Here is a 13447-nt window from a genome sequence, read left to right on the forward strand (position 1 = left end):
GAGAGCTGCTTCTACATTACGGCAGTGCCGGGGATTCTGTCATTTAGTGGTGGAAGTGCAGCAGGGAAGCATCATGTGGTGGGTATTGGTGATTGATGATATATACTTCTTGGCTGGATGATCTAATCAATGACTGATTTACAGGGGGGGGGGGGCGGACATTACTAATTTTTTTGGCAGAAAAGGACGGAGGGTGTCTTTACTTTTAACTCTTATGCCTCGTACACACGATCGGACTTTCCGACAACAAAAACGTGGAATTTTGTTCAAAGGTTGTTGACGCCAACTTGTCTCGCCTACACACAGTCACCAGTGTTAATTATGGCAGCTAATTTCTATTTCGTTTTAGTCCCACTTTAGTCTTCTGCAATCATTTTCATTTTAGTCAAATTTAGCCGACTAAATCTCCACTAAATTTTAGTCGACTAAAACTCATTTTAGTCGTCTAAAATTGAATGGCTGTAATTAAATTGTAATGCATTAGTTAACATTTCTCTACAATTTCCAAACCCATTATATATATATATATACTGCTGGAGCGAAAAATCTCATCTGTTATTATTTATGGTATTGAGGTATAAACATGCACTACAGACCAGCGTTCATTTTGAAGTCAAATTTCAATTTAGTTTTAGTCTTTTGACTAAAATTCCATTTGAGTTTTAGTCATATTTTAGTAGACTAAAATAGTATTCATTTAATCGACTAAAATGTTTTAGTCGACTAAATTAACGGTCACACAAATGTTGGCCAACAATTACGAACGTAGTGACGTACAAGTTCGATAGTGATGTGTGATTCCGAGCATGCGTGTTTGTACTTTGGACTTTTGTCCGACGGACTTGTGTACACACGATCGGGAAATCCGACAACAAACATTTGTTGGCGGAAAATTTGGTACTCTACCGATGCCGTCCACCGTTCTGCCCTACCGACGCCGTCCACCGCTCTGCCCTACCGACCCCGTCCACCGCTCTGCCCTACCGACCCCGTCCACCGCTCTGCCCTACCGACCCCGTCCACCGCTCTGCCCTACCGACGCCGTCCACCGCTCTGCCCTACCGACGCCGTCCACCGCTCTGCCCTACCGACGCCGTCCACCGCTCTGCCCTACCGACGCCGTCCACCGCTCTGCCCTACCGACGCCGTCCACCGCTCTGCCCTACCGACGCCGTCCACCGCTCTGCCCTACCGACGCCGTCCACCGCTCTGCCCTACCGACGCCGTCCACCGCTCTGCCCTACCGACCCCGTCCACCGCTCTGCCCTACCGACGCCGTCCACCGCTCTGCCCTACCGACCCCGTCCACCGCTCTGCCCTACCGACGCCGTCCACCGCTCTGCCCTACCGACGCCGTCCACCGCTCTGCCCTACCGACGCCGTCCACCGCTCTGCCCTACCGGCGCCGCCCACCGCTCTGCCCTACCGACGCCGCCCACCGATCTGCCCTACCGACGCCGTCCACCGCTCTGCCCTACCGACGCCGTCCACCGCTCTGCCCTACCGACCCCGTCCACCGCTCTGCCCTACCGACCCCGTCCACCGCTCTGCCCTACCGACCCCGTCCACCGCTCTGCCCTACCGACGCCGTCCACCGCTCTGCCCTACCGACGCCGTCCACCGCTCTGCCCTACCGACCCCGTCCACCGCTCTGCCCTACCGACGCCGTCCACCGCTCTGCCCTACCGACGCCGTCCACCGCTCTGCCCTACCGACGCCGTCCACCGCTCTGCCCTACCGACGCCGTCCACCGCTCTGCCCTACCGACGCCGTCCACCGCTCTGCCCTACCGACGCCGCCCACCGCTCTGCCCTACCGACGCCGCCCACCGCTCTGCCCTACCGACGCCGCCCACCGCTCTGCCCTACCGACGCCGCCCACCGCTCTGCCCTACCGACGCCGCCCACCGCTCTGCCCTACCGACGCCGTCCACCGCTCTGCCCTACCGACGCCGTCCACCGCTCTGCCCTACCGACGCCGTCCACCTCTCTGCTCATGTACACGCACGTACTCTGCGGCGCACACACTAATGCAATAGGCTGCACACACCTATGTCGCAGAGTCTGTTACTTTCATTAATTCATAAAGGAAATGGATAATAAAGCCCACATCCGAGGTGGAGTGATCCTTCCCTCCGGCACTCTCATTTCAATCTCATTACATTTCAGGACTTTAATTCCCTTTGATTAAACTTTGTGCTGATAATGGGAGGCGGCCACAGGAGAGGCGGAGAGGAGATTTCTGCTGCTGGTGATGTTGTAAATCCCGGGAAATATTTTAATACTGTCCGGGAAACAGAAGTGACATTGTTCCCTTTTCTGGGATTAGCAGAAAATCGCATTCTTTCCCCGGAGCCTCGCCGCTCTGAACAAACGCACATTGAGGGCCCTGAAAGGTGAAATTCATCTTTATATAAGAGGTCAGGGTCCTCGCACCGGGACACCACACCTTATGACACAACCCCCCCCCCCCGTTCACCATTTTCTCCACCAACTACTAAGTCATGTTTTGCTTGGGGATAAAATACTTATTTTACTCCCTGAACTGCAACTCCATTTATAACATTTGTATCATGTGATTTTTCTGTATTTTTGGTTGATATTCTGTCTTCATCATATAAAACACACCTCTGATAAGAATTATAGACCCTTCATTTCTATGTAAGTGGGCAAAACTTACACCATCTGCAGGGGAGATGATCATTATTTTCCCCTCTGTATAAATTTGATTGGAACTGGAGGCCTTGCTCTCTTGGCCCAGGGACACCTAAGAGGTCAGTCTGCCATTCTGCTCACAGAGGCTCAGCGATGCAGCCAGACACCAGCAGCAGACTTCATTCTCATCTGTGCCAAAATCGGAGGCTCAGCGACATCGTACATCTTCTCCTCGAGCACTCGCAGCTGTACTCTATGGTCTGGGGACCCAGAGACACTCAACGCTTCTCATCATTGTTACCCGCTGCTCCTACCAGCGTACCAGCAGTCGCTGTGCTCCCGCTGCTTCATCTTGCCCCAGGTTCAAGGCCTACCCAACTCGCCTTACAGCGTCAGAGACAAAGGGCAGCCGCCCAGCCTTTGCTTTGTTCTGGTTGTATAAAGACAATGCTGGCAGACACCTATTCACCCGTCTGCAGACCTGAATCATCTGCTCTTATAACTCCAGTATAAAGGGCCCCAACTGGCTAGCAGAAGAACTCCGCCTCAACTTCGAACTGACTCTTTCTTTAACAGTCAGAAATATTTGACACTTTCCAAAGGGGTATTCCACTGCTACAGAACGCCTACCGGTTTTCCCAGTACTGCACCTGTGGTTGTGGGGAGTTTGATTACTCTCGTCAGGCTTCTTTCCTACAGCCAGCAAGCAGCACTGTCCCTACCTATTCGCTGTCCCTACTTACCTATTCACTGTCCCTACCTATTGGCTGTCCCTACCTACCTATTCGCTGTCCCTGCCAATTCGCTGTCCCTACCTACCTATTCGCTGCCCCTACCTATTAGCTGTCCCTACCTACCTATTCCCTGTCCCTACCTACCTATTCCCTGTCCCTACCTACCTATTCGCTGTCCCTGCCTATTCGCTGTCCCTGCCTATTCGCTGTCCCTGCCTATTAGCTGTCCCTACCTACCTATTCGTTGTCCCTGCCTACCTATTCACTGTCCCTGCCTACCTATTCGCTGTCCCTGCCTACCTATTCGCTGTCCCTGCCTACCTATTCGCTGTCCCTACCTACCTATTCGCTGTCCCTGCCTATTCGCTGTCCCTGCCTATTCGCTGTCCCTACCCACCTATTAGCTGTCCCTACCTATTAGCTGTCCCTACCTACCTATTCGCTGTCCCTGCCTATTCGCTGTCCCTTCCTACCTACCTATTAGCTGTCCCTACCTATTAGCTGTCCCTACCTATTAGCTGTCCCTACCTACCTATTCCCTGTCCCTACCTACCTATTCCCTGTCCCTGCCTATTCGCTGTCCCTGCCTATTAGCTGTCCCTACCTACCTATTCGCTGTCCCTGCCTACCTATTCGCTGTCCCTGCCTACCTATTCGCTGTCCCTGCCTACCTATTCGCTGTCCCTACCTACCTATTCGCTGTCCCTGCCTATTCGCTGTCCCTGCCTATTCGCTGTCCCTGCCTATTCGCTGTCCCTACCTACCTATTCACTGTCCCTGCCTACCTATTCGCTGTCCCTACCTACCTATTCGCTGTCCCTACCTACCTACCTATTAGCTGTCCCTACCTATTAGCTGTCCCTACCTACCTATTCACTGTCCCTGCCTACCTATTCGCTGTCCCTACCTACCTATTCGCTGTCCCTACCTACCTATTCGCTGTCCCTACCTACCTATTCGCTGTCCCTACCTATTCGCTGTCCCTACCTATTAGCTGTCCCTGCCTATTTGCTGTCCCTGCCTGTCAGGAAAATGGATGTAGGAGAACTGGCAATAGTCTCTTCTGGTATATTGCCATGCGCAGTGGTGCAAGAAGAAGAAACGGGCGTATGCAGGTTAGCAACTGTGCTATTGTGCGAACGCGCATGAAGTCCCCAATACTCTAACAAAATATTAATTATTGAAATGTTTGCTCACGATCGTAGCGCACCCCAACAGTCCGTGGCTTTGTTTTTTTTTTTTTTTGTGGTTTATTAGAGAGTCAATAACTTGGATGGGGATGGGAGGTTATGGGATGCCCACTTGACAACTTCCTACAGAGCATCCGGAAAGTACTCACAGCACTTCACTTTTCCCACATTTTGTTTTGTTACAGCCTTAGGGCCGGTTCACACAGCGAGGCGCGGCGAGGCGTCTCCGACTTACCTCGCCGCGACCTGCAGGGAGCTCAGCGGCGACTTGCAGAGGACTTCTGTATAGAAGTCAATGCAAGTCGCCCAGAAGTAGTACAGGAACCTTTTTTCTGAGTCGGAGCGACTCGAGTCGCTCCTCTCAGAACGGTTCCATAGTACTGAATGGGGGCGACTTGCGGGAGCGAGGCGAGGCGAGCCGTGTCGCCTCGCATCGCCCGCTGTGTGAACCGGCCCTTATTCCAAAATGGATTCAATTCATTATTTTCCACAAAATTCTACAAACATCCCCCATAATGACAACGTGAGAGGAGTGTGTTTGAAATCTTTGCAAATTTATTAAAAATAAAAAAGGAAATAAAATCCCATGTACATAAATATCACACAGGCTCCTCCCATGTACATAAATATCACACAGACTCCTCCCATGTACATAAGTATCACACAGACTCCTCCCATGTACATAAGTATCACACAGACTCCTCCCATGTACATAAGTATCACACAGGCTCCTCCCATGTACATAAGTATCACACAGACTCCTCCCATGTACATAAGTATCACACAGGCTCCTCCCATGTACATAAGTATCACACAGACTCCTCCCATGTACATAAGTATCACACAGGCTCCTCCCATGTACATGAATATCACAGGCTCCTCCCATATGCATACATATCACAGACTCCTCCCATGTACATACAAAGTTTTCAATCTTCTCTCACGTTGTCATTATGGGATGTTTGTAGAATTTTGAGGGAAATAATGAATTTAATCCATATTGGAATAAGGCTGTAACATAACAAAATGTGGGAAAAGTGAAGCTCTGTGAATACTTTTCGGGTGCTCTGTATATACAGTCTCCTCTACTTTCCTCCTGCACACCCTTGCTGGCTCCAGCTGAATCACTCTTAGATGACATATACTTAAATATTCAAGGCAGCTCCTACTAACCACCACCCACACATTCCAGAAGATTCTCCAACCTTCTAGACCAGGGGGCTGCCAAGAAGAGTCTCCCAGCCCTGAACTTTAGAAACCTTGACCCAGATTCTATAGCCCAGGCTTAGTTCAAAGCCAAACTATATTTGATCTACTCTAAACACACACTACACTATCTCCTAGCACACACTAGAGGGTGCTACACTGTTGTGCATATTATTGGTAACCAGTGGCAGCTGGTGTGTGTTTTTTTTTATTTTTATTTTTTTTTGGGAGGGGGGAAAAAAATCCACCCGTCGCATCCCAGTATTTTGGCCCCCCCGATCGGCCAGTGAGTCGGGACTTACCCCATCTTGCGGGCAGGGGTGGCTTCTCTCAGGGCTGGGGGCTGCTTGTTTGCTTGGTTCCCCTGCATCTCCTCCCTCCTCCTCCTGCTGGCCAATCCGATCAGATCTCCTTTCTGCCAATTGGGTGAAAGATGTCATGATCTGCTTCCTGATTGGCTGGGAGGAGAATCAGTCTTACAATAGCAAATATTAAATCGCTATTGTCACACAACTGGGTGGGCTCAGGTCGCACTGCTTTGTGCCCCAGGCCCACCCTTTTTTTCAAGCCAAATAGAGCCTCAAGCTCTAATCATGAGCTTCAAAGAAAAAAAACCCCATTGGAATCCATGTGTCCGGTGCCCTGCATGTAGATTAAGGGTCGGACGCATGGATGTGAGGGGCGGCGCCCGTGCACCCCTAATTGACGGACCGCAACTGATTGGTAGCTAGTTTAGTGAACACTATCTGCCTAATCCATGTCTGAACCTTGAGTGTCAGAAAAGTCCAGGGGCTTTCAAGGTCAGGGCGGCTCCTTGGGGGTAGCGCTCTTGCAAGGTCAGGGCGGCTCCTCGGGGGTAGCGCTACACACGTATTGCCCATTGCAATAACCAGTGAGCCATGCAATCCCATGCGAAGCAGGAATGCTCTCATTCACCGCATCAGAGATACGGTCCTGGGTGGCATGTGAGGGGACCTGGACCTGCCACTGCTGCAGCTGCACTTTCACTTACAGGTCTGCCCACCCTATGATTGGACAGAGAAGCAGCAAACCAATGAGGTCATTCCTTTGCTTCTCTGCTCCTATCAGGGTGTTCCTTTCACCACAACACAGCCTTAATTTGTATCTTTTATATGTGCGAATAAACATTTAAGTCCCCTCCAGTGAGGTCTGCAGTCCTGATTCCTGTTTGAATTCACTTGTCTGCTGCCTGCCCCGACCCCTGACCTATTTTCCAGCTTTCCTTCATCTTCAAACTGTTCCTATCTGCACCAGTGAGGGCCTATTAGCTGGTCTGGTCCTCTGTTCATCTAGTACATTGCTGTGCTGGGATCTGCCATCCTGCTGCCTGGTCCCCGGTTTATCTAGTACATTGCTGGGCTGTGATCTGCGGTCTTGTTGTCTGATCTGGTCCCCGGTTCATCTAGTACATTGCTGTGCTGTGATCTGCGGTCCTTTTGTCTGATCTGGTCCCCGGTTCATCTAGTACATTGCTGGGCTGGGATCTGCGGTCCTGTTGTCTGGTGTGGTCCCTGGTAGTGATGGCAGAACGGTTCGCCCGGCGGTCGTTTCGCTGCGAATTTCGGCTGTTCGCGGTCCGGCCGATCGGCAGACTATTGCCGCTGTTCGCCCGGTGGACTTCTGTGTTTTTACTGTGTAAAAGAACTTTGACCTATGATGACACATCCATCATGGGGTACAGGACAGCCAATTGAGACATTACAGCACATGGACACTTGGACATTCCCCCTAACTTATAAATAGACCCGATCCGGCGGCCATTTTACATTCTTTCTTCTGTCACTATAGGGAGAGGTTGCTGTGTGGAGCAGGGAGAGATTGCAGTGACCCAAATCGCTAGCTATTTGGTACACAAAAGTTCTTTTCAGGACTGGTATAGGTGTTAGGTGTATATAGGTTTGCTGTGCTACTGATTGTTGCAGCAGCCCGAGTGTCTTTTGTCAGTTTAGAGAAAGGGACAGGATGGTGTGTGCTGTAGGGACAGTCAGTTTAGTCATCATCATCATCATCATCATCATCATCATCATCATCATTAGCTGTTATTATCAGGTCCACAAAAGTGCTATTCCAGTTATTGTTCCAGTCTCCTCTGTTTTGCCAGTTTATATAGGGACAGGCAGGAAGCAGTGTGTCAGGCAGTGAGGGTCAGTTTAAACAGTAGCTGTTACTATTAGTTCCACAAAGGTTCTTTTCAGGACTGGTATCAGTGGTATGGTAATAGGCTTGTACACGTATAATATTCTTTCTTCCAAATATAGAAAGAATATTATACTTGACTGCTGCCCTTCTGCTGCAGTCTGCTAATCATTCACAACTCACTTGTTCCACCAAGGTCCTTATAAGGACTGGTAACCTGGTCTAGGGTGCTACAGTACATAGGGTTGAGTGAGGTACAGTCTGCTATTCCATAAGGACTGGTATCGGTCCACAATAGATAGGGTTGAGGTGCACCACTGCTGACCACTGCCCTATACTGCAGCAGTCCTTCATCGGTATAGGGACTGAGAGTTTTGTCACAGGGTCATTTAAAAAATGACAGGCAGAGGAAGAGGCAGGCCCTTCCGCAGGGGTGGTAGGGGTAGGGCAGGAGCAACAGGCTTGAGCCAAAGTGGGAAGTTGCAGAAGGTGCGTTCAATTACTTTAAAGGACGCACCAGACTTGGTTGAATGGCTCGCTCAGCCTTAGACCCCTTTCACACCACACCGCAACTTGCGTCGGCGGTAAAACGCCGCTATTTTTAGCGGCGTTTTACCGCCGGATTTGCGGCGCATTTCGGCCGCTAGCGGGGCGCTTTTACCCCCCGCTAGCGGCCGCGAAAGGGTTAAAACCGCCGGCAATACGCTGCAATAGCGGCGTTTTGCCGGCGGCATTACAGCGCTGCCCCATTGATTTCAATGGGCAGCAGCGGTGGAGGAGCGGTAAACACACCGCTCCTTCACCGCTCCAAAGAAGCTGCTGGCAGGACTTTTTTCTGACGTCCTGCCAGCGCACCGCTGTAGTGTGAAAGCCCTTGGGGCTTTCACACTACACACAATGGTGCAGCTTCTTTAGGGCGTTTTGCAGGCGCTATTTCTAACGCTATAGCGCCTGCAAAACGCCCTGGTGTGAAAGGGGTCTTACTCTTCTGCACCCTCCTCATCCTCTCGATCTGCACCCTCTTCTTCACTCTCTGCTATGTGCACCCCCAAAGACACTACCACCAACAGCACCACCACCACCACATACCTTCCGCTTGAGTCACAGGAATTATTTTCCGATCCATATCAAGAGGACATTTCTGATGCGCAGCCACTCTTGGTATTGGATCAGGAAGAGGAGGTAGCAACAACCGCTACTCAGCAGTCTGACGACAGTACCCAGATCAGCCCAAGGAGGAGGTTGGTCCCCGGTGTTGCTGCCTAGTCCGAGATCCCTACTTATAGCGGTGGGGAAGGTGACGTCAATGATGACGTATCTAGTGATGTCACGTGGGTGCCCACAAGAGAGGAAGAGGAGGGGAGTTCAGAGGGAGATATGGACCAGCAGATAGGGAGGAGAAGCAGGAATAACTTACATTGCACAGGAGGGACAAAGCAGACTGCTAATGTATCAGGAGCGAGTCATCGACCATGTACGGTCACATCTGGCGTTCCCAGGACACCGGCACATGGCTCCGCAGTGTGGGCTTTTTTTTACGTGTCCGCTGCTGACAATAGCGTTGCAATCTTTGCAGTCAACGCATTAGTCGCGGTAAGTCCAACACTCACCTAGGGGCGACCGCCTTAAGAAGGCACATGAGCAGCCATCACCGAGCCGAGTGGGAGCAACGGAACACACAAAGCCACACTGCAGGCTCTCACCGTCCAGCCTCTTCTTCTACTTCTCCTTCTCCTCTCTCCTCACAATTGTCCTCCACTCCACCTTCCATCACGCCAAGCTCACGTTTTTCAGCAAAAAGGCAGGCTTCCGTGGGCCAAATGTTCGAGCGGTTGACGGCTGGCTTGTCAGAACTCGTAGCCCGCCAACTACTGCCATATAAACTGGTGGACTCGGAGGCCTTTCGCAAATTTGTGGCCATTGGAACACCACAATGGAAGGTCCCAGGAAGGAAGTATTTCTCAGAGAAGGGCATCCCAGAGCTATATGGCCATGTTCAGCGGCAAGTGAATGTATCTCTGGCACACAGTGTCGGTGCCAAGATACATCTGACCACAGACACGTGGTCTAGCAAACACGGGCAGGGAAGGTATATCACTTTTACTGCCCACTGGGTGAACCTTCTGACGGCCGTCAAGCATGTAACCCGTGGCACCCGTGTAGATTTGGTTTTACCGCCACGGATTGCATGCAGGCCTGACTTCTTCTCCTACTCCATCCTCCTCCCTCTCCTCCTCAGCTGACTCCTCCTCTTCCGCTGCGCCGCCCAAGCTCCCCAGAACCTATTCCACATGCCAGGTGAGACGTTGCCATGCCGTGCTGCGTCTGTTGTGCCTGGAAGCGAAGAGCCACACTGGCCCGGCACTCCTTTCAGCTTTGCGTTCACAGGCAGATCAGTGGCTAACACCGCTCAATTTGACAGTTGGTAAAGTGGTGTGTGACAACGGTGCCAATCTGCTTAGCGCATTGAAACAGGGCAAAATCACGCACGTGCCATGCATGGCACACGTCTTAAACTTGGTCGTGCAGCGATTCCTTGTCAAATACCCTGGTGTCCAGGACATCTTGCGGCAGGCAAGGAAAATCTCGGCCCATTTCAGAAGATCTTACACGGCCATGGCTTGCCTTGCTGACATTCAGCGGCGACACAATCTGCTGGTCAGACGTCTTATTTGCGATTGCCCGACGCGATGGAACTCAACCTTCTATATGCTTGATAGGCTGCTCCAGCAGAAACGTGCAGTTAACGTCTACCTGTATGAACTCTGCGGCAGAACAGGTTCTGGGGAGCTGGGGGTTTTTTCACCGCGCCAGTGGCTGCTCATGCGCGACGCATGCAGACTTCTGCGGCCATTTGAGGAGATCACCAAACTGGTCAGTCGCAGCCATGGCGCCATCAGTGACATGGTACCTTATGCCTTCTTTATGGAGCGTGCATTGCGGCGTGTCATTGATCAAGCTGTGGAGAAGCAGGAGCGGGAAGATGAGGAAGTCGCAATGCTGGATGAATTCCCAGGGGGGGCTACTCTATCTGAGACAAGTCAACAACAGGAGTCTGAAGAGGAGTCAGAGGAGGATGGTGCCGGGGCGGATGAGGAGGAGCAAGAAGAGCATGCTTTAAACCTTTCTGGGACCCCTGTTGTTGTGCGTGGATGGGGAGAGGAGAATGAAGAGGACGACATTATCCTGGAGGATGAGCAGGAGCCAGGCCACCACACCGCTTCCACTTTAGTGCAAATGGGGGCCTTCATGCTCTAGTGTTTTAATAGGGACCCCCGTATAAAAAGCATAAGGGTCAAGGACCAGTACTAGGTGGCAACGTACTTAGACCCCCGGTACAAACACAAAATGGCGGAAATGTTACCGCCGTCGCAGAGGGCTGTCAGAATGCAGCACTTCCAGGCCTTGCTTTGAGAAATGCTGCATTCTGCTTTTGCATGCGCTGGCAGAGGAGCAATTCCCACTCCCAGAGAAGGAGTTGCGGGTACCAATCCAACAGCGCCTGGAAGAAGAGGCCGGTTTGAAGATGTGTTGGTGACTTCGGATATGAGGTCATTCTTTCAGCCGACCCATCGACAGGTGTCATCCGGATCCAGCATCAGGGAACGCCTAGACCGTCAGGTGTCCGACTACATCGGGTTAACGGCCGATGTGGACGCTCTGAGGAGTGATGAACCCCTGGACTACTGGGTGGGCAGGCTTGACCTCTGGCCAGAGCTTGCCCAATTTGCAATCGAACTGTTGGCTTGCCCCTCATCCAGTGTCCTGTCCGAAAAGGACGTTCAGCGCAGCAGGGGGGATCGTGACCGATAAGCGTACTCGCCTAGCTCACGACAGTGTTAACTACCTCACATTTCTAAAAATGAATGAGGCATGGATCTCGGAGGAATTCAACACATGTGACCAGTAGACCATGTATATGTCTATAAGCAATTTTTTTAATCGAGCACAGAGACCTTCTTTCTTCATTTGGCTCACTTCCTTGTCCAAAAAAAGCACACCGTACTATATGCCCGTACCCTCCTCTTTGAAGAGGTTGAGCGGTGTCATATTTCTACTGGGGCTGCTTATTATGAGGGGCTCCCACCATCCCTGTGCTGTGCTGACTTCCTCCTGGGGCTGTACCTCTGCTGTGCATATTATGAGGGGCTCCCACCATCCCTGTGCTATGCTCATTATGAGGAGCTCCCACCATCCCTGTGCTATGCTCATTATGAGGGGCTCCCACCATCCCTGTGCTATGCTGACTTCCTCCTGGGGCTGCTTATTATGAGGGGCTCCCACCATCCCTGTGCTGACTTCCTCCTGGGGCTGTACCTCTGCTGTGCATATTATGAGGGGCTCCCACCATCCCTGTGCTATGCTCATTATGAGGGGCTCCCACCATCCCTGTGCTGACTTCCTCCTGGGGCTGTACCTCTGCTGTGCATATTATGAGGTGCTCCCACCATCCCTGTGCTATGCTCATTATGAGGGGCTCCCACCATCCCTGTGCTATGCTCATTATGAGGGGCTCCCACCATCCCTGTGCTATGCTCATTATGAGGGGCTCCTACCATCCCTGTGCTATGCTGACTTCCTCTAGGTGTCATTGCTGTATGTCACGCTGCTGGTGATCATCTCCTGCACCCTCTTCTTTGCCTACCCTGACCTTCCCTCTCCTCCATTGCCTTCATGCACTCCACAGTCCTGAATTGTCTCTGGTGCTCTGGTGTTCTGCCACTACAGTCTCTTTAGAATGTATGGGAAAGGTGCCAAGCACATAACATCACCGCGCACCTGACCAATGGACCACCCCTCCACCCCCAAGCCGAGCTGAGCCGGTTGCTAATCTGCTGGTTCCAAAACTGCTCATGCCCAGTTCTGGAGCTGGCTGATTAGTAATCGGCTAATCTCGGCTCTCTCAGTTGGGCCGGACTGGACTCGGGCTGCTGGTGAGGAGAATTTGAAAGCGACTGCAAGGAGGGGGTGCAGGGTGAGAGGAGGACCCCGACTTAAAGGAGGTCAGCGTGTGGTGGCTCCAGTGTCCTCACTCACTTCTTAGATCAGTGAACCCCTTTACCCTACTCTGTGGACTCTGATGTAAAGGGGAACTCTGTGAAGGGGACCCAGGATCAATGGGGAGTCCCCAGTCTTGGGTTTCCTGCACTGGGGCCCTGATGTTTCTTGTTTCGTCTCTGATCCGCGGTCCTGTTGTCTGGTCTGATGTTTCCTCCCTCGTGTTTCTGATCCACAATTTGCACTCTTCTACTTGCCCGTCTCCACATGTTCTCCTCACCACACACATTACAATCTATTTTAGATCTCCCTAAATATAATGTGTGGGCTGCCCAGATTAAATACAATCTGCTGAGTTTAGATTGGATGCTCATATTACAGAGTTTTGGTAAATGTAAAGTTGATTGTAGAAGGTTTGTGTGGTCAGATTATGACGTACTTGGTGAACCTAAAGATTGAAACCAGGGGGCAGTATATACCCAAGTGCATACCTCTGTGGATGGATAAG

The sequence above is a fragment of the Lithobates pipiens genome, unplaced genomic scaffold (genome assembly GCF_037356315.1).
Source record: "Lithobates pipiens isolate NorthernLeopardFrog02 unplaced genomic scaffold, aLitPip1_a1.2 Scaffold_27, whole genome shotgun sequence".
NCBI classification, from domain to species: Eukaryota; Metazoa; Chordata; class Amphibia; order Anura; family Ranidae; genus Lithobates; species Lithobates pipiens.